This window comes from Vicugna pacos, chromosome 16 (genome assembly GCF_048564905.1).
Source record: "Vicugna pacos chromosome 16, VicPac4, whole genome shotgun sequence".
In the NCBI taxonomy this organism is placed as follows: Eukaryota; Metazoa; Chordata; class Mammalia; order Artiodactyla; family Camelidae; genus Vicugna; species Vicugna pacos.
In genome coordinates this window covers 47,574,574-47,602,158 of record NC_133002.1, presented here as the reverse complement: position 1 = coordinate 47,602,158, position 27,585 = coordinate 47,574,574, and the positions used below count along the sequence as shown (strand labels likewise).

Sequence of the window (27,585 nt, the reverse complement as noted above, 5' to 3'; positions counted from 1 at the left end):
AAGAGTTAGAAAATTTGCCCAAAGTCCTGCAGCAAGTAAGTGAAGAAGCTGAGATTAACGCTAGGCTGTCCACCTCCTGGGCTCATGCTCTCAACCCCAGAGCTTTTCTTACTAAAAACCTCTCCTAACCAAATGAGTCTTCCTCTGACCATGACACCTGTGGTTTAAGATTGCTTTGTGATAAAAGTTACAAGGTGAATAAACAAAGTGCAACTCACAAATAAATACAAAAAAATTATTTGACAATCCAAAAACGTTTTAAATGGGACTCTTTTCCCTAAAGGTCAGAGAACATCAAGATGACAAACCTTCAAACGTGACCAGAGGAAGCCATATTAGGGGTTTGGTGGTTCACCTTCACTCCTCTAAATCAATCAGAAATCAGCTAAAAGCTTTAGATTATAAAAGGGAGTGGGCGGAGAATAACGAGAACCCTTCTGGGGGTGGGTAACTTTCCAGTGACACTGAGGTCAGAAACCTAGATCCTGACTACTTGTGGTCAGAATTAACACTGTGACATTTCCTGTAAGAAACAGAGTGGTTACGTTTGTTTTATTTGTTCCCAAATTCCTTATTGGGTTTCCATTAGATACGTTACTGTCTATCACCAATATTTACTAGGGAAGTATCCTAAATTTGGGTTTTCTGCTGGCAGAAAATCTTTCTCATGAAAGGGAGAATATCATTAATACAAGCGAGAAAACGACTTGTGCAATATTCTAGTGCTTAGGATAGTACAAGATACTGAAGTCAGTTATCTCAGTTAACTGTTCACAGGATACCAATAATTAAGGATCAAGTTATCTAATGCTGATGTGCATGTGAAGTTAGAGACAAGATGTAAATGATAAATTCCTGCAATAACTGGTAAACACTAATATGACATGCAGAAATAACCATGTTAAATATCAGTTGAATGTTAGGAGACCATTTGGGTTTACCACTAAGAGGTAGTTACTCTGATGTGGAAGACAGCATCTGAATTTAACCGTTGTGCGGCATGTCATGGGACACTGTGGGACAGGGACAGCTGGCAATTCTATACGCCTATGAAAGGTGTCTCACACAATCTCTAAAACCTTTAGCTATAAAAAAAAATATGATACTTACATTTTGATTATCTCATTTTAAAAAGATGGAATGCTTTACATCTCTAGAATTAGTATTTACCCTACACTCTGGGCATAAGAACTAAAGCAGTTTTGAGTTATCTGCTGTTCAACTACTAGACTACATTATCCTACAGCAGGAACCATGTCTCATTCGTTGCAATTTCCTCAATGTAGCACTTGGTACATGGTAGATATTCAACAACTGAGTGTTAAATATAATTTTGGTAGAACTCCGTGTTACAAAAAGAACCTAAATTGGGGGAAATGAATGGTAGGTCAGCTCTCTTCTTCAAGATGTTATTTTTAACACTAGGGAGGTCATTAACTTGAATCCTTATTATAGGAATAATGGGACTGAATCACACTTTATAGAAACTGTGACGGAGGTTTTGACTCATCATTGGTGTTAATCAAGGCAAATGTAATCACACGTTGTACCATTCCATAAACATCACAAGGTTGTAAAACAGAGCTAACACCTCCTTGCAGCAATTTCAAAGAGCAGAATTACACAAAATGTGATGATGCTACTATGAGCTGAAATTCCAAAGAAAGCTGCTTCTTTATACGAACTAAACTGTTTCTTTCCCTTAATTATGTCTCAAGAAAGAAGCTGAGTATAAACAGAAAGCACAACGTTATGTCAACAATTCACTCCTTTGGTTACCATGCACACTACCAAGTACAATCCAGAAAGATTTATTACTGTGCCAAAACAAGATGCTGAGGGTCTACACCCACAATGTAGATTAACATCAGAAGGACAACTCAGGACTGATGGCATCGGTCTGGTAGACACTGAACCTATGCTTTGTCTCCTGAGAGTTCTTCAACTACAGGACCAAATGCCAGCTTAGGAAGATATTTCAGGAAAGACAGCCATCTCTGACTACAGACAATTTTTTATTCAAGATGTATTTCCATGTAGCAAAGTAAATTTAGCAAATGAAAATACAGTCTTGAATTGCTATGGATGGCCCCCTACTCCTGCCAAAAATGACAAGCTGCTTGCTCAAAAGCTGTCACTAATTAGCAGCTGCTGCTGTAAAGAAAACCAAAGTAAGTGCCAATAAAAGCATATTGAACTGAAAGAGGGCCCTATGGCAAGGAACGGGAAATGTAAGAATCTATTTTGGGGGGGGAGGGTACAGCTCAATGGTAGAGCACATGCTTAACATGCAGAAGGTCCTGGGTTCAATCCCCAGTACCTCCATAAAAATAAGTAAATAAGTAAGTAAATAACTAAATAAAAATCTAATTATGCCCCCCTCAAAAGAATCTATTTGTGACCAGTAAACTTTATGAATACTGGTGATCTCTATCTGGGAGAAGTGGAGGCAAGCCAATTATTGCAATATATGTCCATTCATATTTAAACAGGAAGGACTCAAAGATTCTCCTAACATTCTGAAATTCAAAAATCCCTGAGGCTACTGGATTCCATCACAACCACTTCCATCTCTCAAAAAGGAGCCAATCTTGGTTTTGAGTAATTTATCACTGTCTGTACTTCTGTCTCTGGCATACTAACACCTGAATTTGCAGACATCATAAAAATTGAATTTAGAAATGCCTTTCATATTCTCATGGCTTTGGCTCAAACTTCTGTGGTTCTGAAACTAATTGTGACCCTCCATTTTACAGGTTGAGAAAATGGAATCAGGGAAGGCAGAAGTGATTTGCCTGGTGTCACTGACCAGGGAATACAGTGGAAGAACAAACCCTATGTTCAACATTCTGTTTAAGAGGCTCTAAAATAGTCCATAGTTTAAGATCCCGCTTGAAATCTCAATTGCACAGGTTACTTTTAAAATCATTCTCCAAGGTGCTCCCTCTCTTTTCCTCTTTGTTTCTTTATCAATTAGATATCCCAGCATATTTCTCTTTTTCCTCAACAGGTTACTGTCTGTCCTTTACAAAAAAAAAATAAGGATTTAGTTCTCTTACTCCCCCCCGCCCCTCCAGGCAGACTAGTATGAGATATGAGGTATGAATGAGAGCCGTAACTATTTTACTTATATTTGGACCACAGGACCAGTTTGTCTCTGTAGTAACTACTCAAGAAAATGAGGATGAAAAAGAAAGGAAGAAAGGGATGGAAGGAGGGATGGACAGGCTGGAAGGGAAGGTACAGAAAGGGAGGGAGAAAGATACAATGAGAATAGAAAAACAGAGAAATGAATAGAAGAGAGTAATTTCTTAATGAAGCTGCAATCAAACTCTCTCATGCAGCTATTGTTCTCATGGAGAGTTTGTCTTAATGCCTCTATAAACAATCACAACAATGTACCAGTAATTTTCCAGTTCATAATCAGGCTATAAGAAGAACAATTTGCTTTATGAAACATGGAGGAAGACTAATCTCTGATATTACCGTCAGTGCGGGTTTATCAGCAAGACTTGGAGGAGATAAGCCTACAGACATACAGATTAAGAATCACATTTTCAAGGCTTTAATAACCCCCTAGTGGCGTGCAACAAGCTGTTGAATTAACTTGTCTCTGGACACTTATTGTGTATCCATTACTTGCTAGGTCTAGATACTAAAACTAAAAGCAGGGGAAAGAAAAACGATCAAGTCTCCAAGCAAAGGGGCCATATTAAAAAGAAAAGAAAAAGCCAAACACAAAAGGACAAATATTATATGATTTCACTTTTATGAGGTACCTAGAGTGGTCAAACTTAAATACAGAGAAAGAATGGTGGTTGCCAGAGTCCATGGGAGGGTAGGATGGGGAGTTATTGTTTAATGGGTACAGTTTCGAACTGGGATGATGAAAAAGTTCTGGAGATGGATGAGTGATAGTTGTAAGACAAGTAAATACACTTAATGCCACTGAGCTGTACACTTAAACTGGTTACAATGATAATACACACACACAAAAGCACAATTTTTTTTTAATGTGTGTCGGGGGGAGCCAGCTTTTGCCTAGTGAACTCAAATTTCTTCTAACTCTGAAATCCAAAGGAAATAGAATTGGCTTTCCCCTCTCTTTTCCTTCTTCTACAGCAAAAGGCATACTTGCAGCCCTTCTGAGGGTTAAAGCAGTCTCTGGATACATTCTCTCTCTCCATTGAGACTGAAAGGGAATAGATGGAATTAAGGTACCTTCTACATCAAGCAATGTTTATCATCACAGATGAGGATCTGCCTGCCATAAACAAAAATAAGCAGACCAACTGTCTTGTAGAAACAGTAAGCAGTCATTTAACAAATACTTATTGAGCACCTGTTACAGGCCAGGTTCTGTTCTCAGTACTGAGGATACTGATTTAATTTTCTTCTTTTTATTTCTGTTGGAGGACACCATACGTGACTACTGCAGAACCTTACAAGTAAACAGCAAAGTATGTGCATTCAAACCGATATTTGGAAACAAGTTTTAAAAGCATCTCAACAAAGTCAGACTAACAAGGGTGATGACTGGGTTTTGTGAAAGGCTTGGCAATGTGAAAGCAATTTCTGACAAAGCCAGGACATCTGTTCACCCCTGGAGGAAGGTGATCATCTTTATGGAGGTGTAGTACGTGCAAAGTAACGTGGGTCTAATCCAGGATTCCACCGTTAAGGTCATTTCAGTACGGTATTAGTCCAGCTTTTTCCCGGGAGACACAGTTCTATATAGAGGACAACTTTCGTGCTTGCCACAATCAAATCAAATCATTTATCTCTCAGAGATGATGTACAGATTCAATCTCCAGAAAGTACTAAAAATACAGAGCGTGGAGTTTAGAATTCACAATAGGACTCAGGTTTCTACCCACAGATGCATAGCAGTGCAAGGCGGTATGTGGCTTGCAAACATTTAGTTTCTTCTTTTTCCCATTGAATAAAATAAATGTCAAATTCTACTAAAATAGCAAATACCATCACAGTGAAAACCTAGGTATAACAAAAATATTTTGAAATATTTGAAAATGCCCCACCTGTTTCTCAATTCAACACAACAATCTTTTGTTCAATATAATAAATATAATGAATTTTAAGACAAAAGAGTCAGATTCCCCTTGGAGCCTAACAGTTTTTGTATATGCTCTTAAGTTTTCACCATTAAGGAAATATTTTAAATATTCTAAAATAGGTTGTCATATTATATTTGGGAAAAAAGGGATTTTTCCTTTATGGAAATAACCCTTGATTTTATTGAGGAGTAATTTACAGTCAATAAATTATATAAGGATGCCTTTGGTTATAATTAATTAATATGGACACCATATTAAAATAAAGGGTTTCCTAAAGCCCACATGGGAGTAAAAGTGTTTTATTTAACATTAAAAAGCCAACTGGCTTGGCTCAGATGTCAGCCAATATTCAGAGCAGCACATGAGTTCTACCCATTTCTTCCAAGGCTCCTTCTAGAATCAGAGATCCAAAAAGACCATTAAGATAAAATAAGCAGGAGGCCTGGTGAATGGAGGGATGAGGGGCACTGCCTGCATCCCAGAGTCTCTCCATCCAGGAAGGCTTCAGAAACTGTTAGTCTTCCACATATAACTGGAGTTACCATCGCCTTGGGATGACAACTAAAAATCACTCTCCTCTGTGAGGTATCTCCTAAGGTTAAACTAATATTAGGGGGGAAAACCTCGTTTGAAAGGAAAAATTTCATCTATGGATCTCAAATTTCAAGTATCAACCTTATGTATACCATGAAAATGAAAGGTAGCTAAGATCAGAAGAGGAATACAATTCTTTTCCAGGCAAACTCAGTTTCAAAAACACCACCAACACACACACACACACACACACACACACACACACACACACACACACACACACACTCTCTGAAGCAAAACAAGTAACAAACCCTGCTTAAAAGTGATTTTGATAGTTGAGTTCTACCTAAAACAGCATGGGTTGCTTTAGTTCCAGAGTCACGAGCAAGGTCATACAGGTGACAGGAGACAATTTAGGCTGACAGATCAAAGTTCAATACTCACACCCTTGCACCTTTCTATAATGAAAACAACAGGCAACCCCCAACCTCTTCCCGGTATCTCCTTCTAGTCACCTTACAAATGGAATCATATTCCAAAATTCATTTGCACATGTGTTGTTTGGAACATGGAGCCATTTCCCCATAGAAACAAAGTTATAAAGAAATGAGAAATTCCTAGGTAAACCCAAAAAACGCAGGTGGATCCACAATCCTACAAAACCTAATTACCCTTTATAATTGTGTTTCTGAAGGAAAAGATCTTAGAAATGTCTAGTCAGGGATATCACTAGTAACAAGTAACCCCCCTACCCCCATCCCAGCTCCTGCACAGCACAAACAGCTCCTCTACTGCCAACAAGAGAAAGGGCCTCCAAGGATGTGGATACTTCAGCCAGGCATCAGTGCGGCAGTTTCCCAAAAAAGGGAGTGCATCTGTGTATGTCTGGGGTTGGGGTCTGCTGGGAAGCTTTAGGGGTATCACCTTCTTTTAGGTGAGAGTAGCTTCTGCTTCCTTGTAGAACAATGACTTCAGTTCCCAGAGGGCAAGAGACCCTATTTGTATTTGAGTTATTTGTAAACTAGATGTTAAAAGCAGGAGACAGACTATATTTTATTTTATTTGTTTAAAAGGCCTGTAACTGTACCATTCAATATGATAGCTACTAGCCACATGTGCTATTTATCACTGGGCTTTTGAAATGCTGATAGTGTGACTGAGGATCTAAATTTTTATTTCATTTAATTTTAATGAACTTTAAACTTAAAACTTGATGCTCAATTTGGTTATTGGAAACCTTTCAAGTCTGGAACAACCTGAATATGTGACTCTACTTGATCAACTAAAAGTTTTATGAAATCTGAACACTGCATGTATTTCTGGTAAAATTTTGCATCTAAATTGAGATGTGCTGTATGTGTAAAATACACATCAGATTTTGAATACTCAGTACCAAAAAAGGAATGTAAAATATTTCCTTAATAGTTTTTATGTTGATTACATGTTGAAATGGTAATATTTTGGATGTACTGGGTTAAAGAAAACATTATTAAAACTAATTTTACCTATTTCATTTTAATTTTTTTAAAGATGACTTCTTGAAAATTACACTTATATTTATACTTGACAAGTTGCTTGTCTATAACATAAATATTTCACATATTCCTATATAACTTTTATTTACAGTTTTCTAGCTCGTATATGTCTTATCTATAACAATTATAACTTTCCTTCTAGGTTTTGCTTAGGAGGAAAAATTTGAAAGCAATTCTAAGTTTTTAAATTAAAAATTTTTCAAAATACAGTTTTACTATACTTACTTAAATGTTAAAATGAAATTACACTATTTGAGTTAAAGATGTACAAAGCATTGTTTTTAAAAATTACTGTTCTATTACATAATCTCTATAGAAAGATATATTTAAGACTAAATCCTAAATCTAGAGATTCTTTAATGGAATTATTGGTGATTATCCACCTCTTGTTCAAGGAATGTGAAACTCATTTTGAGTTATATTAAAAATCTACCCTAACAAATACTTCAAAGGAAGTCCATGTGAATTCTCACCTCTCTTGTTCTCTGAAAAAATTTTAGTGATCCTAACAAAATGTCCAATAATTAAAACAATGTAGTATATTCAGAGCATACTGATCTCTGGAACAGAATAGATAAGAAGCAATCTGAACATATATGAGGACTTACATATTAAGATGGACTTTTATATCAATGAGGAAAAGGGGGAGCTGGTGCGAAATGGTGGATTTTTTTTTTTTTTTTGACAACTGGCTAGCCATTTGGAATTGATTTAGGTTGAAATTGTTAATATATGTGAAACATTTAGCTCAGTGCTTGGCACAGTGCGTGATCAACACATAATATTGTTATTTTCAGGAAAACAAATCAAGTTACATTTCCACCTCACTTCTTACACAGAAATAGATTCTAGATGGACTGAGAGACTTAAAGCAAAAACAAACAAACACTCATAAAATATTCTAAGAGAAAAAACAAATGAAAATTTTATAATCTTTGGGTAGGGATGATTTTTCTAAGTATGTCTTAATAGCCAGATAACAGAAGAAACAGCTATTAAATTAGATTACCTAAAAATTTAAGATTTTTATACTGCAAAAAATACCATACAAAGTTAAAAGCCAAAAAAAAAAAAAAAAGAAAGAAAAGAAAAGAAAAAATTGGGAGGAAATTACTTGTAATATGTAAGACAGAAAGATCTCTGGGAAAACTCAAACACCTATAATAGAAAAACAGGGTAATTATATAAAGAGGCAAATCACAAAAAGGAAACAAAATGGTCAGCAAACATGTGAGGCACTGTCCAACACTGCTAGAAATCAAAGAAACACAAACAATTCTGAGCAACTAGCAAAGACAGAAAGGTTGCCAACACTTAGCAATGGAAGACGTGGGAAAATGGCCAACCCCTTCATACATTACTTCTTCGTGGGCATGTCAACTGAGATAGTCTCTTTGGAGGGTAGTCTGGCACTGAATGTGCAAACGATTCAGCAACACCACTTCTAGAACTTAACATTAAGGAGATGGTCCACTAAATGTGAAAAAATCTACTCACCTTAAGGATCTGCACCACCATGTTGTTTATAAAGTGAAAAACTGGAAACAACCTAAATATCAATTATTAATGGATTAACTAAATTATGGTGGAGTTAGACAACGGAATACAGACCTTAAAAATGTTGAAGCAGGCTGATATTTATTAGTTCCTAGGGGAAACAAGTCCCTCCTGAGCCCCCAGATAACAAGACTAAAGGGTTGAATAATAAATCTGGATTGTTATTTCTTCTCTATATTCCTCCACCTCCATTATCCGTGTTAATGAAGAGCTGGTTGTCTACTACAGTAGGAGCTTGTAATGTGAGTCCACAAACCTCTTGAAATCTATGCGAAATTTTATGCGTATGTATACCTTGCTGGGAAGAGAGTCAGTGGTTTTAATAGAGCCTCAAAAGGTCTCCTAGTCCACACATGATTAAGAACCACTGGTGTATATAGTTTAACAGATCGAGTTGTTGTATAACTGCCTTAAAAAGCATATGTGATTGTACAGCACATTAGCTCACTGGTCAGTAAATATTTACTTTGTACTTACTAAGTCTTACCTTGATTGGTAGCCCAATTACTGTAAAATTTTGGAATAAATTTCTTCACTCACTTTGGAAGCATTTTTAAATACACATACACACACACACAATCCCAAAAAGCCCTCTAGCAGCTAAGAGACAAAAAGTGGATTAGAGAGTTTTAACCAAAATTACAATGTTAACTTTTGAAAGAAGTAATTTTTTTTAGTCATTTTAATCTTACATACATTTTAGCTCCTTTAAGGTGATAACGTTAAGATTTATGGACTTAGAAAAAGACTTCTCTTTGTGAGGACTGCCAAGTTCTCAAAATCAAATGAAGACTAGAACACGATCAAGTAACTAGTTCTAAATGAAGAAAGCAATCATTTTATATTTTAATTTTAAAATATTAATTTACTGGTGCCATATTATGAAATACATTATGCTAAATTTGAGGTCCCAATTTACATAATTTAAAAAAATATCTCATGGTTTGGTGAAAATGACTCAGATACATAAGAGAAGAAAGGGGATTATTCTAACTGGTCACAATAATATTATAATGATAAAATAGATTACAGGGAAAATCTGCAACTATAAATGAACTGAAACCAAAGGAAAAGATAATTTTGGATTAAATGAGATTATCACATTTTCAGGATGCAGAGGAGGTAAGAAGTGATAAGTAAAAAAGAATCTAAAAGTCAACAGAATTTATTTATGAAGGCATATTGGGCAATTTATAGTTTTATCTTTAACACACAAAAATAATTATCTTAAAAAAATAATTATTATCTTCATGAATTTAAATTAACTACCTATCGATTTAGGTTTAAAAAAAACACCAAAAGGTAACTATAGGATTTCTTTTATGTTATAGTATTTCCAAACCTGATTTAAAATAAAACTCTGCTATAGGAAATTCCATTACAATAAGTTACAAGGCAGAATCTAAGTTAAGGTAGATTTTTACTGAGCTGAGTTTTACATTAAATATGTAGGTGTTCTGCTGGGCTCAAACATATGTATTTTTTTAAGACTGTAATTTTATTTGGTGCAAACTGGTAAGACCTACATAGCTCTGTTCACAATTCTCCTAAAACATAAACTTGTAATTTATTTTCATTTTTCTTCCTTAACTTGTTAAAATATTACAATGCTTTTAAACACTACATCTAGTTACAAAGAAATATTTAATGTAATTTAATTAAGGCAGAACACAAGTCTCTTGCATTAGCAATGACACATACCCAAAAGAAAGTGTCTTTCGCCAGAGATTTCCTTTACCAGATATTCCCAAATGAATATCATAATAAACACAAAGAAGTCATTAAGCATGACTAATGGAAAAGAAATCCATAAACCTAGCAACTTTTGTAGGTATCATCATGAAAGAGAAAGCAGTATAAAAGCAAATGCAGAAAATACACCGAAATAATACAATGTTCAGGGTTGCAAGAAGTTTAACCATACCATATATTTTCAAAAGTTGGAAAAAACAAACCCACCCCTTCAATGTGAAATGAATGGTAACCTAACAAAGTACATACACAGGTAAAATACTATAATTTCTTTATTATATTTATAAGCAGTATAATTCTCTATCAGCTTACAGATAGAAATATGGAGCATTCCATCAAGAATAGGAAATAAATCAGTCCTCAAGTTCAATTATTTTAACTCTGAAAACATTAAATACAATTAGAATGATTTTATATCGTTCATCAACAAAAGATGTCATATAACCGTAATGAATGAGTATACCATGCCTAATATTTAACACAAACATCACAAGCTCCTTGCTTTTCTGCTCCTAAAAAGGAAACACTAACTGAAAACAAAAATAGGTTTCTCACTCTAAGATAAATTAATGTGCAAAAGCCATTTAAAAAATAACTTTTTCTCCAGCTTTGTTGAGATATAATTGACATATAACATTGTGTAAGTTTAAGATACAGATGGAACGATTTGATATAAGTATATATTGCAAAATGATTACCACAATAAGGTTAGTCAACACATCCATCAACTCACATAGTTACAATTTGTGTGTGTTTGGTGAGGACTTTTTTAAGATCTACTCTCTTAGTAACGTAAAATATACAATATAGTATTGTTAACTACAATCACCATCCTGTAAATTACATCTCTAGAACTTACTCATAACTGGAAATTTGTACCCTTTGACCACCTTCATCCATTTCCCCACCCTCCTCCTCCCCTGGCAACCACCAATCTGCTGTTTTTAGGAGCTGAGTTTTTTTAGATTCCACATGCAACTGAGGTCATACAGTATTTTCTTTTTCTGTCTGACAGATTTCACTGAGCATAATGCCCTCAAGGTTTAGACATGTCACAAATGGCAGGATTTCCTTCTTTTAATGGCTGAATAATATTCCATTATATATCTTTCACACTTTGTTTACTTATTCATTAAAAATAATTTCTTGATTACAAAAGTATTTCTTGTTCATTATTTATTATAGAAAAATGAGAAGATATTAGAATGTGCACACACATACACCCAGAATCCCACAACCCAGATGAAATCTTTTGTCAGTGCCTATACTTTTTTCAAGCCCAACTGTATGTGACTGTAATTTGCTTTTTCATTTAAAAATATATTGCCACTACAAACATATAACAGTGAAGTTTACCTAAGTCATTATTGTTTTATAATGATTTGAAATGGCTTAATAATATTCCATTATATAGTTATTCCTCAATTTAGTTCATTAATCCTCTAATGCTGAGCACCGAAGTTGTTTTGAATTTATTTCTATTTTATGGAAGACTATGAGGAACAACCTTGTATACAAATCTTTGAACGTATTTCAGATTATGTCATCCATATGGAATTGTTAGGTCAAAGGGTATGCATACTTCTAAGGTTTTCAACATATATATCAAACTGTCCTTCAAAAAAGTACCAATTTACATTCTGACCAATAAGTGTAAAGCTTCCATACATTCTTAAGCAACTTCGTTTTTTGGTTTTAATATCTTTAGGCTTTGTAAATCTGTTACTCAGGAAAATTATGTTACTGTTTTAATTTACATCTCTTGATTTCTAGTGAAGTTGAACATAATTGTATATGATTATTGGCCATTTGTATTTCTTCTTTTGCTCTTTTTCCCATTGGGAGAACCACCTTTTTCTCATTATTCTATATATTCTTTATGTAGTAAGAATATTAACCCATAACTTTTTGTCATATATGTTTAAAATATTTTTCTTATTTTGTCATTTATCTTTGATTTCTAGCATTTTTGGCATAAAGAAGTTTTAATATGTGTATATGTATTTATATTTATACACACACACACACATATATGTATTTCTCTTATGAGTTATTTCATAAAAGTCACTGTTTTTATATTTGTGCTGTTCAAATTTACCAGTATAACTGGGAAGTAGTGTTAAGTTCTGTCCCAGCTAGACCTCTTACACTTGTGTAATAAAAGTTCAAAACCATAAATTTTGATGATGTCACATTTCTGGGACAAAATTTAAAATGTGTGCTTAAGGTAATAAGTTATCTTAAGGACCCATTCCTTTAAAATTATGTGCTTTGCTCTGGTATTGCAAAATCAAAGGATCATGCTTCATCACCAACTCAGCATGTTCACTGTAGCCATGTCATTCAGGAAGCCAAATATTTTCTATTTTGCTTTGATACCTTCAACAGTTAAGGAGGAAGGCCAATCTCTATTCACATTACAATAAATTTGGTATTTTTACTTGATATTTAAACTCATCTCAAGATAAACTCATCTTTAAAATATGCCCACATTCAGGGTTTCCACAGATTATCACACAATTGAAATAATAACAAAAAAAAAGAAGGGATACTTGCATTGCATCCCTATATATTAGACCTTCCATACCTTTTGGAGTAAAGCTCTAGTGTCCAATTTTCACTGTTATTCTCTCTTACTTTTTATCAGAAACAGATCACAAACCCTAAAACATAAATACACAAGGTGAACTGTTTCATTTTATAAAGAGCAATATATTTCTTGTAGGTCCCTAGTCTGCTACTTTTTTCAAGCCTAAAAGATGACCAAAAGATTTATAGAAACACGAAACAAAAGGAAAAACAGAAGTAGCACTACTTCTGAAAGGCCGTTTTACCTAGTTCAAATCATGAATCGTAGAATTCTGTATTATATTGTAGAATGCTATAGTATGAAGCTGATAAAATCCAATTTTTGGTACTTTAATAGATTAAGTGCTCAATAGTTTCTTTTTCTATATGCTACAATGATATCTGTAAATTTAGTTTATTTAAAATATTTCCCTCAGGTTGGATTTTTTTTAGATCCCATTCTTTACATAAAATAGTGATTTGCTACACGCTATAGGCTCTGAATTTTAGACAACACAAAATAGTTTTTCACAAACTTTCTAACTGACTCTCACCTAAAGACTGGAAAACCCCACTGAAGGCTTTTAAAACTCATCAGACAGAAAGAAAAAAAACCCCACAGCTTTAATTGTAGGATCTCACAGACACAAACATAAGGAAATTCTGAGTTATAGATACTTCACATTAAGCTTTTTCCACTGACATTGTAATTTCTGTCAACATTCAAAGAAAATTCAACTCTGGTCAAAGGTGACAGTTTGACAATTCTGGAAGCTAACATCCTCTGTTTATTTGAACAAGTTCATACTCTCTGCTCAGGGAACTGAAGTTTTTCTCATCACTGACTTAATCTCTCAAATTCAGATCATTACACTTTAGGATTGTGAATTCTGTCTCCAAGATTTTACTTCACAACATACCTCTAAGGAAAAGTGCTAAGAGAAAATAAACACACAAAAAGGAATACATTTCTGAGACTAGTTTCTAATGGCCTTTGCGCAGCTCTAAACACACAGTAAGTCCAGCTGCTTTAAAACTTATCCCCCCAAATTGAAATTCTTAAGTCCTCTATCTCAGAAATCACAACTACTAACTCTAAAAAGCTTCACTGAAACAAGAACAGGACCATAAATCCCTTCAAAATAAAGTTGTAAATAAAATGAGCTGGATACTGACATTCTCAGTCAACAAACGTGGCATGTCTCATACCACACCAGCACAAAAGGTCCTCTTGTTTGTAAACAGAAGCCTAAGAGACAGCTTATAGCTCTTCTCCTGTGATGTAAAAGGTAAAGCTAGTGGAAGAACAACAAAGGACAACCTAAGAGTTAAAATTAAGACTTCCTTTGCTTTAATATAATTTCCATCAGGAATATACATGTTGGTTAGGAAAACCCTATCGTCCCCTTCATAAACTCAAAAAAAATCCAAGTATACATTTAAAAATTTCTACTAAAAACAAGAGTCCATTTTGGAACACAAACAAAGAAATGTAAGCCTCAAGGAAACCAAATGTCGCATTGCAAAGTGGCAGATGCCTGCTCTCCTTTGCGGTTGCAATGGTTAAGAATGCAGCCTCTGGAATCAGCTTGGCCTGAGTCTGGGTCCAGCCCTGCCACTACCAGCAATGTGACCTTGGACAAATTACTTCACTTCTCTGTGGCCATTTCTTCATCTTTCATCTGAGGATAACACTCACCCCTCTGAGGATCATAAATTAAACCATGGCAAGAGCTTATAAACAGTGTCAGCTTGGCACAGTCTAAGTGGACAATGTTAGGTATTACTTTTATTATCTTTCTACTTTTAGGTTTGGGGCATAATCTGAAGTACTTTTAAATTAATATTGTGATCACTTTTTCAAAGATGGCATAATAATTATTATATAAATAATTAGTACACCTTCCCAGATGAGCCCATGGAAAGTAGAGCTACAGCCCAGAGTGGTAAATCATTATTTTTTATACAAATCATGGATGTGGCCGTTACTGGTAACTTTGGTTTGATTTCCCATATGCAAAAAAATCCCCTCATAGGAAAAAACAAGCAGTATTAGAAAACACTTGGGTTTGTCTTGTTATCATTGCAAGGTAAAGCCAAAGTCACTTTTACTAGCCTGATGGGCATTGAAAATATTAGTCACCAAATTAATCCCAACAAATAACAATAATTGATTGGCTCATTGATGTATTTCCCCTTGTCTTCCCCAACCTTTCTCTAACTAGTCAGAAAGGAAAGTTTTCATATTTTCTGAGAATCTCATTACTGTTCTCAAACCATGCTCTGTATCTTAGTATAATTTAAAAAATGAGTCAGCATAAGCACCTCAAAAATCTAGCAGTGCAGGGAACATGGAGGTATTTCTCTACATAACAGAAAAATGTTTAGAGTTAATCAGAGCACCAAAGGCAATGGAAGAATAAATGGAAAATGAACATTAGAGTAGATTTTTGCAAGCTAGCTTCCAAAAGATAAATGTTCTTTATCAATCAATATATGTATTTTTCATCTTAACAGTACTATAATACATGGGAAATGAATGAATAAAACTAATGAAGAAAATATCTAGTATGTGACTAATTATAACTTCTCTCTTCTTGACTATGGGAGCAAAAACAGGAGGTCAAGGTACTCTATTTATTAACTCTATGTATTAACTTGCATTATGCATAACTGCGCAACACACTAACGCAGTACTGCCGTTAGTGATGTGATCCAAAAGAAAACCTAGGAGAGAGAAACTGCCTCTAAACTGCGAACGTGTTTGAAACGCCAATTTAATTAGGAGTCTGTTTAGCCATTACACTTCTTAGAATACAGTTAGTTGAAGGCCAAGAAAAGGCCACTTGCTTCAATCACTGCAACAATACTATACGTATCCCTTTCAAGAATTACTTCTCCACAAAGCTCCCCATAACTCATACACCAACATTTATACGAAAAGCGACCTACCACGTAAAAATTATCCAGGAAGATCAAGGAAGAGTTTTATGGCTGAGGATGATTCCTCCAAAGTTCTACTACCACCATACCCTAAATTTCTCCTTGTTCTTATGTCCTCCATGATATTCTGTATGGCTTTCAGATGAAGTCAGAAAACCCACTTTAGTCACTATTTAATAGATGGCTTTGTATCATATGAACCTATGGCAAACCCTCTTGAAAGCTCTAACATTCAAGGCTCCGTAAAAGACGTTTTCACTCAGTGCTGTGCATTTTCTAGGCACCTGGGAGGAAAACAGAAAGCAGCAGCCCCATTTTTCTGTTAATTGCACCTCTGTTGTTATAGTTGTTAAGATTCCTTCCAAGGCAGCTAAACCTTGAATACAGCTGGGAAGATTCAGGAATGTCTTGCCTTTCCAATTGGGTAGTCAGGCTGAGCTCAGTAAAGCTGTCATGACGCAGTACAGTGGGTCAAAGACAAACCACATGGCATCCGACGCTTGTCTTTATACATTTAAAATTAAAATGTGACACTATGAGAAGGTTAACATGTGGACCTAATTTTGAAAATACAAACAGGAAGCACCCCCACCCCAATATTACCATTAAAAAAAAAAGGAAACCAACCTCAAAGATACCTTCCAAGGAAGTCATGGGTGTGACCAAAACTAACAAAAGTAATAAAACGTCATTTAAAACCCTGAAACCACCAAAAGTGAGGGTCTTGTTCAACCAACTAAAAGTCTAACAAGTGTAAATTATTCCTCTCTTTGATTAGTAAAAATAGCATAGATTTAGATACATAAAATCTTCTCCAAACTGGCTTAGGTTTTTTAGTAGTAAAGGATCCTCACTAATTAAAAAAAAAAAACAAAACATCCAGGTGTCAACAGTCTACTTAAAACAAGGACACAACAATTAAGAGAATGCAATTTTCAAAGGAAAAAAATATTAATCACTGTGATGCTCACAATTTAAATGTACCAAAAACTGTCTGATCAATGGAAACTAGATTGTTAAATTTGACTTTCTAATTCCCAGAAATAAGCATAAAACTGTTATGTCTCCAACAATGCAGGGGAAAAAAATACTTCTGATTTTAGAACGGTTCTATTAACAAAGCTCAGATTTAAAGAAAAATCTTTTCCTTTAAACACCACACAGAATTGGGGACAGTGATACTTTAGAACAAACTTTTAAACATTATTTTCATTAAGAAGTGTCAGAGTCAAAGTATTTTGATACTCTATTATGCAGCAAAAAGGATATTCCTCTGAAGAGCTCAGTAACCTAGAACTTTCAGATAACTTTTGAAAAGAATGTTACAAATGCTCAAAACAAATTAATTTTTAAAAAAAACAGGCTTTTTGCTTTCTTTTGTAGGAATAACGTGGTGATCTATATTCTAATAGAAGGGGGAAAGAGAATCACTGGTCATCAGAACAACCAGAAATCTGTGAATAGTCTGTGAGATACACACATGTTTGCAGGGCACTAGAAGAGTTAAGCTTCCTTTGATTCCACCTTCAACCTGCAACCTAATCTTCAGCATATTATTTACCTATTTATTACATCTTCCTTTTATAATGAGACTACCTGTATCACCTACCTACGCAAAAACAAGCCAAATGAATCACCACAAGAACATGTGTAAATTCAACTTAACACAAATCACAAATAATTTGGGTATAACCTGAAATAATTTGAATATAACTTCATAAACTTGAAATAAATTGACCTAAGTACCCAAAGAGCAACAAATGACACCTTTTACTAGTCTTGATGTGGCTTTTGCATATGTAAATGAAATTTTTAAAAATCAATTGCAAGAAAATGTAGATGAAATGAGAAGTTGGGACATAATAGGAAGTGCTGACTAAAATATTTATGTTGTAATACTCCAAACAGTGAGAGCACTTTTTCCCCCTTCTATCATATATACCATGAAGTCCCCATTTAAGAAACATATCCACTTTAAATTTCTTAACACTATCCACATTAATATCCTGTGGGCAAAAAATGTGAATCCTGACTAGTGAGAAGGTGGGGTAATTTATTTAGCTGGGGATACAGCAAAGGTTTTGTGCAGTTTAGCTCCAAGTTATGCAATAACCAAACTGCTGGTGATAGAAATCAACTTTTGTTTTTTTCTGATGCTTTGCTTTTTCAAAAAAGGATCTCTCCATTCCCTCCCTGTGTCTCAACCAGGTGTTTGAAATTTTCATCTTCCAAGGGCTACACAAAACAAATCTACTAGACACCAAAAGGTGTGGTGCTGTTTTGATTAAACATGACCGACGTCACAAATTGTCACATAATAAATTTTTCTTAAAATTGGTAGCCCCTTCTCCCATTTACATTTTCAATTCTAACAGTGATCTTCCATGAAATAGAAATCGGTACCAAAACAAACAAAAACCCCGAAGCCTTGAAATAAAGTCAATCAACAGAATTCCACCATTTGAAATTATCAGAATTGATCTAACGTTCATAGTGTGATGAAATGAAATTAGAAGAATATGAAATGCACAATAAGTAAAACACAACCTTTTCTAAGAACTACTGCCAATGAATATAAACAACATAATCAACATAATATAAACAAATGCACAATAACAGAAAAATATTGACGAAAGAGGCAAGGATCTATTATCTTAATTGAACGATAACAAAATTATTTTAGATAATATACTTAACAGCTGAAAGCTTATTATGGCCCAGGCGGCTAATCAACCACTTTGGAAACCTAAGGTACTATAGGATGATGAACACCATTTGAAGACTGCAAAAAGGAGCTACGCTCAGTTTAACAATTTGGTGACACACTAGCCCTTTCAAGGGGCATTCCCCGAGGACATTACAGAGACAATTTATGGAACTGTATTTAAGCAAAGATCTCTCACTTTACTGTGCTTTGGGAAGAGCACTGATCTGAGTCCTCAGACCGACATTTCAGTTCCTGAAGTACCGAACAGCTGTGTGAACGGAGCAGGCCACTCACTCCACTTATCTGGCCTCAGTTTCCTCATTTGTACAACAGAAGAATACAGCATTGCCACCGGGGGCCTTTCTAGCTAACATTCTATGACCCACTTTGAGCACTGTTTATTTGATACATCAGTATGCCAGGATCATAGGGAACAAGAAGAAAAAGACCTGGCATGGCTCTTTAGGAAAGAGAAGCTCGCGATTTCTTTTTGCCTTTAAAATTCTTGTGTTTCTCACTAATGCCCTCTTCCTAAAAGCTGGCGCTTGTTTTCCTTCTTTGCCTTTTCCATCACTGCTGGCTACAAGTGTCTGCAAACGCCTCTTGCTCCACACAAGTTCTTTTCTCCTTGATTCGCCTGATCATCTTGCCAGATTCCTTAAGCCTCAGACCATCTCTGGTGACACAACGACTCCCCCCTTCCGACTCTGCGTATCTACCCACAACACCAGGGTCACTTTTTAACTCTTTATCCCTGGCTGGAAAAAAAGAACGCGCTGCATCCCACCGCCACACGCACTCGCCCGGGCCTGGCGGGTCCTGATGAGGGATCTTGCACCTCAGAGCCTGATCGAAACGTTCGTTATTTGTTGTCTAGATTCCTTATAAGGTGCTGTTCCTTGAAGCTTGGCTAATACCCCCACCCCACCGCACACCCCTGGGCTCATCCCACCCCCAGGAGTCGCAGATACCTCTTCTGGAAAAAAAAAAAAAGAGAGAGAAAAAGCGAGAAGCCGGAGCGGGCTATTTGGAACTGCACCACGAAGGTGGGAGGGGGGCGATGGCGGCCCCTTGGCTCTCGGGGGTAGGCGCCGGGGTCCCCCGCACGCCCACCCCGAGACACGCGCACGCACCGTCTCTGCCCTCTATCCCTTCCGCCCCGCCGCTGCCTCCTAAGGACGCCCCTCCCGCGCCCCCAGCCCTCGCCGCCCCGCCGCTCCCCTCATCCAGCGCGCGGCCCCCGCGCCCGCCCTCCCGGCCAGGGAGCGATGGCGGCGGCCAGGGCGCGGGGCCCCGCCCGGGCGGGCTCCCCGGCCTCCCTCCGCGGGCCCCGAACCCTGGGCTGGCCCCGCAGCTCCTACCTCGCTCGGCCCCTCGGGCACCAGCGGCTGCCTCCCGCCCGCTCTCGGGCTCGCCCGCTCGCTCGCTCGCTCCCTTGGCCGGGCCGCCGTGCGTAGTCTCCTGCGCTCGGTCCAGCCCCGGGTGACGGCTCCAGCCGCCTACTCTCCTCCCCGCCGCGACCCACGGGGGCGCGCGCGCCACTCGCGCGCGGAGGCCCGGCCGCGCGCGTCGCCCGCAGCCCCGAGCGCGCCCCGCGCCGGCGCGCGCCGCTTCCTGGTTCCGCCCGGCGCGTGCTCGCGAGCCCCGCGGTCCCCCGGTTCCCCTCTGCGGCCGCCCTAGAGGGACCCGGAACCCTCTCCGCGCGCTCTAGGGGGAGGGGGCGGGCGCCGCGCTCGGCTCCTCTTTGTGGAGTGGAGGCGGCTTTGCTGTTCGGCTCCACAGCAGGGTCCGCGGGGCGCGAGCACATGCTGCTTTGTTTGGGTAGGGTCGGCGCGGCAGGACTGTTGTGGTCGTGTTGATTGGCCCTCCTCTGCGGCCCGCCCACCTCCCTTCGCCAAGGCTGAGGCCCGCGTTCCGAGTCCGGGCCCTCCCAGGCGGAGGTCAGAAGTCCGCCGCTGCCCCATCAATAATTATCCCGGGTTTGCTCCCTGGAGGGCGTTTCAACCGGGGCTCCTGACGCTTACCACATGTACAGGCAAGCTTAAAGCCTGAAAGGACACCACAGGAGTTTACACTGACCCTCGCCGAGTAACCCCATCCACTGTTGCAGAGTGAACCTATGAGGGACAGGGGCATCTGGGACCATTGCCCTCCCTGGGGAATCTTGCTAGCTCCCACCGGAGGAGCTGCAGGAGGAACTCTGGTCTATCCCGAGAAGGAAAAATAAGCACTCTCAACCCTGTAGGGTCCAAGGGAAAGAGTCTCTCAGAGCCTTTTCCATGTAATGGGGAGGGGGTGCAGTGTCTGAGAAGCAGCCTGAATCACCCACTTTCCTCTGGCTACATCTTTAGGGCTGGCCACCGGTTTCCCTGGCAACCCTCCAAGGGCCAGCACCAAAGCAAGGTATGTCAGATCTCCAGAGACCCAGCTGCAGGGGCAAAAGGAGGAGAAGGACGCCACACATACACACAGAGCGTCCCTTCCCTACAGTCTGAAAGTCTTCCTGTAGGGAGATGACCAAGATCTGCAAGTCCCCACGTTCTCCCATAATCCTTTTGCATCTAGCTCTTCCCAGCAGCCTTCCCTTCACCTCCAGAATAGCACCAGCCACAAAGATCTTTGTATCTGCAGCTGATCACAAAGTCTTTCTCCCCCACCCAGGCTATTGCTTTTGTCCCACACTCTGGGCCAAACCTGGCACAGTGCTTTGCACAGAGTAGGTACTGGGAGCTTGGAGGCCAGAGCAGGAGGACAGGCTGGATCAGGAAGCTGGACGGAAGCACCAGCCCTGAGCTCTCTGGCAACCCCTCTGACAGTCACTGTCCACGAGGTTTCGACATTTGGGCACACCACATTTCTCTTTCTTGTAAGCTTTCATACCTGCACACATGCCGTTCCCTCTGCCTGGAATGTCCTCCTGCTGCTCCATGTCTGCCCTTCAGTGACACTTGCTCCAGGCAGTACGAACCTTGCCCTCCTTGTTCCCAACTATACATTTCTGCCCCTATTATGGCACGTCTCATGCTGAAGGACAATTTCTTGTTTACATGTCTCTCTGCCCACCATGGCACACAATCTCCAATTCACCTTTAAACCCTCCCACCCTATGCCCAGCCCAGAGCAGACACTCAACAAATATTTGAGGAACAAACCCTACGCTCTAGGAATAGAAATGGAAACCAGGAGGACTGCATAGGAATTAAAAGCATGGACTCTAAAATCAGACTCGCCATCAGCTTCTTGAGCCATGTGACCTTGAGCAAGTCTTCTGCCTTGATTTCCTCATTGTAATATCGTGACAGTAATAGGACCTACCACACAGTGTTGTTGTAAGAATTAAGTGAGTACTAACATGTAAAGTGCTTCGAATGCAGTAAAGCACTCTGGGGCTATTGACTATTACTGTTTTTAGTAACTGCTAAGATTTCTACCTCTCTTCCAAGGACTGGTCAGGTCTAGAATTCAATCTAGCTTCTTGGCTGTTGATCAGCAGTGGCAGGATGCTAGCCTGGCTGCCTGGGAGGGTGAGGCAGGTACGGCTCTTTATTTTTGCATCTCATAGCACATCTCTGACTGACCACTAGGCACCAAGCTAGATCTGGCTAGCTGGGTGCACAGACGCAAAGAACGGAATGTTCTAGTGACTACCTCCACCAAACAAGAATGTTGTCCACCTGGGAGGAAGGAACATCCAACACCCACCTCTCCCTACTTCCCTACTTCCAGTTCAGATGAGGTGAGACCCTACCTGGGTCTCCTGGTTCTCCCAGGTCTCAGGGACCTAGTCCCCTAAGTTGAAGGGACATCAGACTGAGACATAACACAGAAGGAGTCCTCGAAAGAAAGAAACTGAACAGGAGGCTAGGATCCAGAAAGATCCTCCAGAGACCCCACTCAGAAAGCTCCCAGAGATGCAGCTGCAAGTGCAGACATTTCCACTGGACAGAGAGTTGGGGTCACCTCTTAGCCCACCCCAGCCTGACCCAGGAGAGAAAGAGGCTTGAGAGAAGTCTGGTGGGCAGCCATTGTCCACGCATCCTACCTACTTTCAGCCAGGGACTGACCCCTGCCTCCTGCCCTCGCTTGCATGCACCAGTGTGTGGCTACCCCAGAGAACAGCCCCCATGCTTCACATACGCCCTCAGCCCTGCCCAGCCACAGGGAGATCATGAAGCTGTTCTCTGGAAACATAGTCGAAACCACAACCATGATCCCCTCCAGCCAGAGACCCACACTCATGTGGCTTCCCTCTCCAGAACTCTCTCTACCTCAGGAATCCCTGGCTTGCTCCTGTGTGCCACAGCTGTCTGGGCTTCCTTCCAGCCAGAGTTAAAGGGGAGGCTCTCTGGAAAGCCCGAGGGGCCCCTGCCTGTCTCCTGGGACAGGGTCATCATGCCCTCTTCACTCAGCATCCTGGGGCGATGCTGTATTACCTAGAGTGGGTGGGACTGACACAGGAGAAGGAGCAGAGTGTGGCCTGAGCCAGTAAATTGCTGGCTTGCTGGGTGGGTTAAGAACTCAAAAGTCAGCTGAGCGCCAGGCAAAGATGAGGCTACCTCTGCCACAGTAAAGCAAGGTCAAAGCACAGAAAAGCAGGTCAGTGGGACCAGAGCAGGCAGAAAGCAGGGCTGCAGAGGAGAGTCTTCTGGGTGCTGTGAGTCGGGATGTGAGAAAGGGAAACAGGGGTCTGCACTAGAGCAAGGGAACCCCGAATTGCCAGAGCTTGGGGAAGCCCTCTGCTGTTTTAGGGACCCTTATTACTCCAACAAAATTATGAGCCAAGCAGTGGGACACAGTCCTTTAGTTAGAGCCTGCAATACAGACGGAGGGGCTACAGGAGTGCAGAGGAGAAAGTTATTTAGCTCTGCTGGCCAGGGTCCCTGAGCACCTTCTTATGTGTGCTCAGCTCTGTGAGTGAGACTTTGTAGCTATCCTGGGAGGTGAGTCTTGATGTCCTCCTTTACAAAGGAGGCCGCTCAGCTCAGAGAGGCAGACTCATGTGCTCAGAGTCACACAGCAGAGCCAGGTTTGCAGTTCAAAGAAGTGTAGTTTAACTAAGGTCACACAGCTGCTAAGTTAGCAGAGCTGGGATTTGGAATTAGATTCAAATGCAAAACTCGGCTCTTTTCCTTACCCATGCTCTGGCAGAAGTAACCCTGGCACTCACACAACGCACCCCCACATACAACCGTCTGCTGTGACAAACTCCATTCTGAAGCTCTGGAGATCTGTCCCTGACTTCCCATCTGTTGTGTGTCCAATGTCCAAAGCCTTTGTGTTTTCCTCTATGCCACACCAACCCTATGAAAGATAAGGGGGACGTCACCAGGTAGCCAAGGGAGGGATGGCATTCCAGGTATGGGGAATGGAGGTGGCAAGGGCTTGGAGTTGAGAGAGGCCAGTGCACTGGGAGAACTGCCCGGTGGAAGCACGCAGTGAAGGGGGGGCTGTGCAAATGAAGGCCAGGCCAGTAGCCAGTGAGGAGGTGATGGGGCTCTGGCCCATTCTTCATTTTGACTTCATATCCCCTACTGGCTCCTGGGGCTGGGGAGCCGATTTTGGAGGCTGGGAGCAGGCAGGGAAGATGTAGGTGGGTTTGGGCAAGCAATCAACCGGGGAACAATGGGAAACAGGGATGGGGAGCAAGGAACCCCCTCAGGTCATAACAGAGGAAAGTGGCTGAGTGGTGGGGGATGGTGGGAAGGAGATGCAGAGCCCTCTCCCACACAACCCCCAGAGGGCTTGAGGGCCATACCAGGTTGGCTAAGACACAAAAGATGTCTTGTTGGCCTGGAAGGAGGAGAAACTAGCTCAGCGGGAAGAGGGGCCTGGTAGTCATCGTGGACAAGGATGAGAGCCAGACCTGACCTAGGGCTGCTCAGGACAGCGGCCAGACCTGCCCACAGAGCCAGGCCACTTGGATCCTGGTACCCACAGCCCACCTCTCCTCTCACTCGCCTGGCTCCCAGCCGACCCCTGCCATGAGAAGGGTGGGTTCCTCTCTGCCCTCCTGACTAGGAAGGAAGGGTGCACTCAGCCCAGACATTGCACCCCCTCCTTTCCATGTCCTGCAAGCTTCTCTCCCAAGGCAGGTGGACAGGGCAGCTGGGCAAAGGAAAACAGGCTTTCCCCCTTCCATCCACTGGTCACTCACCCCCCTGCCCCCACTCCATTCCCAGAAACCTGGGACAGTCGCTCTGCCTCAGGCTGGAAGGCTTTGTGTTCTCTTGGTGACTTCACTGTAAACTGACTTCCCTGAAGAATGGTAAAGGACAGGGGACAGAGGCAGGAAGGGCGGACAGGCTTCCCCCTGGGGACCCAGAAACCCCTTTCCCTCCCCCACATTCACACAGATTCCCTCACCACGTGCACACACCCACCATCCCTGGGTGCCACTCCGTCTTCAGGGACAAGAACCAGCTGTATTTCCACAGGGATGTACCAGGGTGAGGCGATTCCGGGAGAGGCAGGGACAATGGTCTCCAGGGTGTAGTATGTGCTGTGTGTGGGCCTGTGGCCCCCATTCCAGGAGCCTTGTGGGTGGGAGCAGAAGTAGAAGTGGATGGTCCCAGCAGAAGCAGGATGCGTAACAGCCCATGGGCTTCAGCTGTCCCCTCTCTGCTGGGGCAAGGAGATACTTCCTGGAATGCCTCCAGCTTTCTTGGGAAGGCTCTTCACCTCCCCACCACTCCCCACCTCCCCTCTGGATCCTACACAACAGGAACTCTCCTTGAAGAAGAGACTTGGAGCAGAGGAGACAAAGGCATCTCTGTACCATCTCCACCCACCCCTAGGGATGGTTAGGTCAAGGTGGCCTCAATCCGTTCTCCCCAAGGTAAGGGCCTCATCAGGGCCTCCTTAATGGCTAACCTCGTCTTCAAGGGCCAGAAAGAGGACTTGGGATAAATCTTCCCTTCCTGCATAACTGGAACCTACCTCCATGTAACACACAGGTCACACTGCCTCATTCAACAGCAGGAGACCGGCATGGCCATGGAGGTGCCACGCTTGGTGCCACAGAACAACCATGGGCTAGAGTGAAGACTGCGGTGTGTGCTCAGGTTGGGGAACGTTGAGAAAGTTTGTAAGGAGACCCTGCCCACAGAGCTGAACAGCTTGGATCCTGGTGCCAGCTATATACTTCCTGGCCAGACTAGACTGCTGTGGACTGGACTTTTTTCTGGACTAATCAGAGAGGGTGCTGGCTCTGCCTACTTACAAGTTGTTGCAAGAAACAACTGAGTCAAAGAGTTCAACCAGGTTTGTACACGAGTTTGCCAAGATTCAGTTCAGAATACGTGCATAATCTGTGAACTGCAAACTAGGCTGGGGATTATTATTATTCCTGATAAAATAAGGCCAGTCTTCTTTTGAAGACTGTATTCCTGTGAGACTTTTTAAAAATCCTTCCTCATTCCCCATGTAATACTGTGACTTGAAATTGGGGGTCAGGGGCCATTAGGGGCCATAACCTAGGACCCCAGCTCTGTCCAGACACTAGGCAATTTTGGATGTTCCTGACCCCATCCCCTAGGCCTCAGTTTTCTCCTCTATAGTCTAGGCCCCTAAAACCACCAGGGTGCTTTGTGGTGGGAAATAACAGAGACCAAACCAGGGGACTGAAAGCAAAAAGAAACCCCAAATTTGACATTTCCGGGTAGTTGCGTTATCCGGAGTCACGACCACAGTCACCTCTGCCCCCAACCCAACTCTGACACCTTTCCCTCCTCCACTCTCTTGGTTGGCCTTTGCCCATTCTGGGAAAGCTCCAAAGCTCCTCCCCACCCACTGCATCTCAAAACAGAGGCACAAAGAAATGGAGAGAAACCCAGACAGAATTAAACAGAGAACCAGACAGAGACCTAGAGAGAAAGAATCAAAAGGAGGAGAATCAAAAAGCAAGAGGAGGAAACAGTCAATGAAGGACGCCTGGATTCAGGGCCTCACAGAGAGACCAGGTGGAGAGAGATTCAAGGTGGCCAGGGAAGCAGCTGCCACCATTGGACCCAAGGTTGAGGGGAGGAGGAGCATGTGAGGACTCTGAACGGACTGGGACACATCCTTTTAGGCCAATCCCTCCAGTTTTGTTTGAGGGCACCCCAATGCTAGCTTTTTAGGATGCAGGAGGACCCATCCCCTATCCGAGCCCAGCCCAACCCAGCCAGATATTCTGTGGGTGGGGCTGACAGCTGGAGCAGTAGGCCCCTGCAGGTCCTGGGGAGGAGGCTGGAAAGGCAGCTGCCTGGAAGTGGGCAAGCAGGGCCCCCACTCTGGAGCCAGCCCCCCATCCTACCCTCTCCAGATGCCCAGATGCAGGTGCATGGCATGGGTGGTCCTCTGCCTTTCACATGTAGCTCAGAGGACTTAGAAACCCAAAGAACCTGCTCCCACTGACTGACTTAGCCACCTGCTCACAGTGAGAGGCTGGAGGGCTCCAATGCCAAGTCGGGCCCACCTACTATGTGGCAATGGTTTGGATCTGCCACTGATAGTCTTCGTGACACTGGTCAGATTACTTCCCCTCTCCAGCCTCTGTTTATCCATTTGTAGGATCATCTTTATAGCTGTTTTCAGCTCTGACACTTGCCTGTCATTCCAGGTGACCCCCTAGCTGTGTGTCTGACCCTCCCCTGCCAAATCCGTTGCACAGAGTAGGGGAAGGAGGGAGGCAGAGGCGCTGTGCTTCTTCCTCCCTAAAGCAAAGTTTCCCCAGTCCTTCTCAAACCCCTTTACAGTTTTCAATTCCTTTCCTCGTGATCCTGCCAGCTTAGAGACTGTGACCACACATGGAAGTGTGGGGCGGGTGGGGAGACATTCCAGCTTCTGCATCTTTAAACTTTGGGTTTTCTGTAACGTAAAAGAGTGAAAGTAGAGGGAGCAGTGAGTGGTAAGAGGATAGGGGTGGGAGAGGAGT

The 27,585-nt window shown here is 41.3% G+C and overlaps 1 protein-coding gene across 2 annotated transcripts in view; it reads right to left on the bottom strand.

The window, feature by feature from the left end:
* Positions 1-20,411, bottom strand: part of LOC102538126 (signal transducer and activator of transcription 5B) — a 53,533-nt gene extending 33,122 nt beyond the window's left edge. Inside the window, exon 1 of one of the 2 annotated variants that reach the window (XM_072939313.1) lies at positions 20,033-20,411. The gene's annotated coding sequence lies outside the window, so the exon portion shown is untranslated. The remainder of the gene's footprint in view (positions 1-20,032) is intronic. The other variant, XM_072939314.1, reaches the window with a different exon arrangement.
* Positions 20,412-27,585: the final 7,174 nt, after the last annotated feature.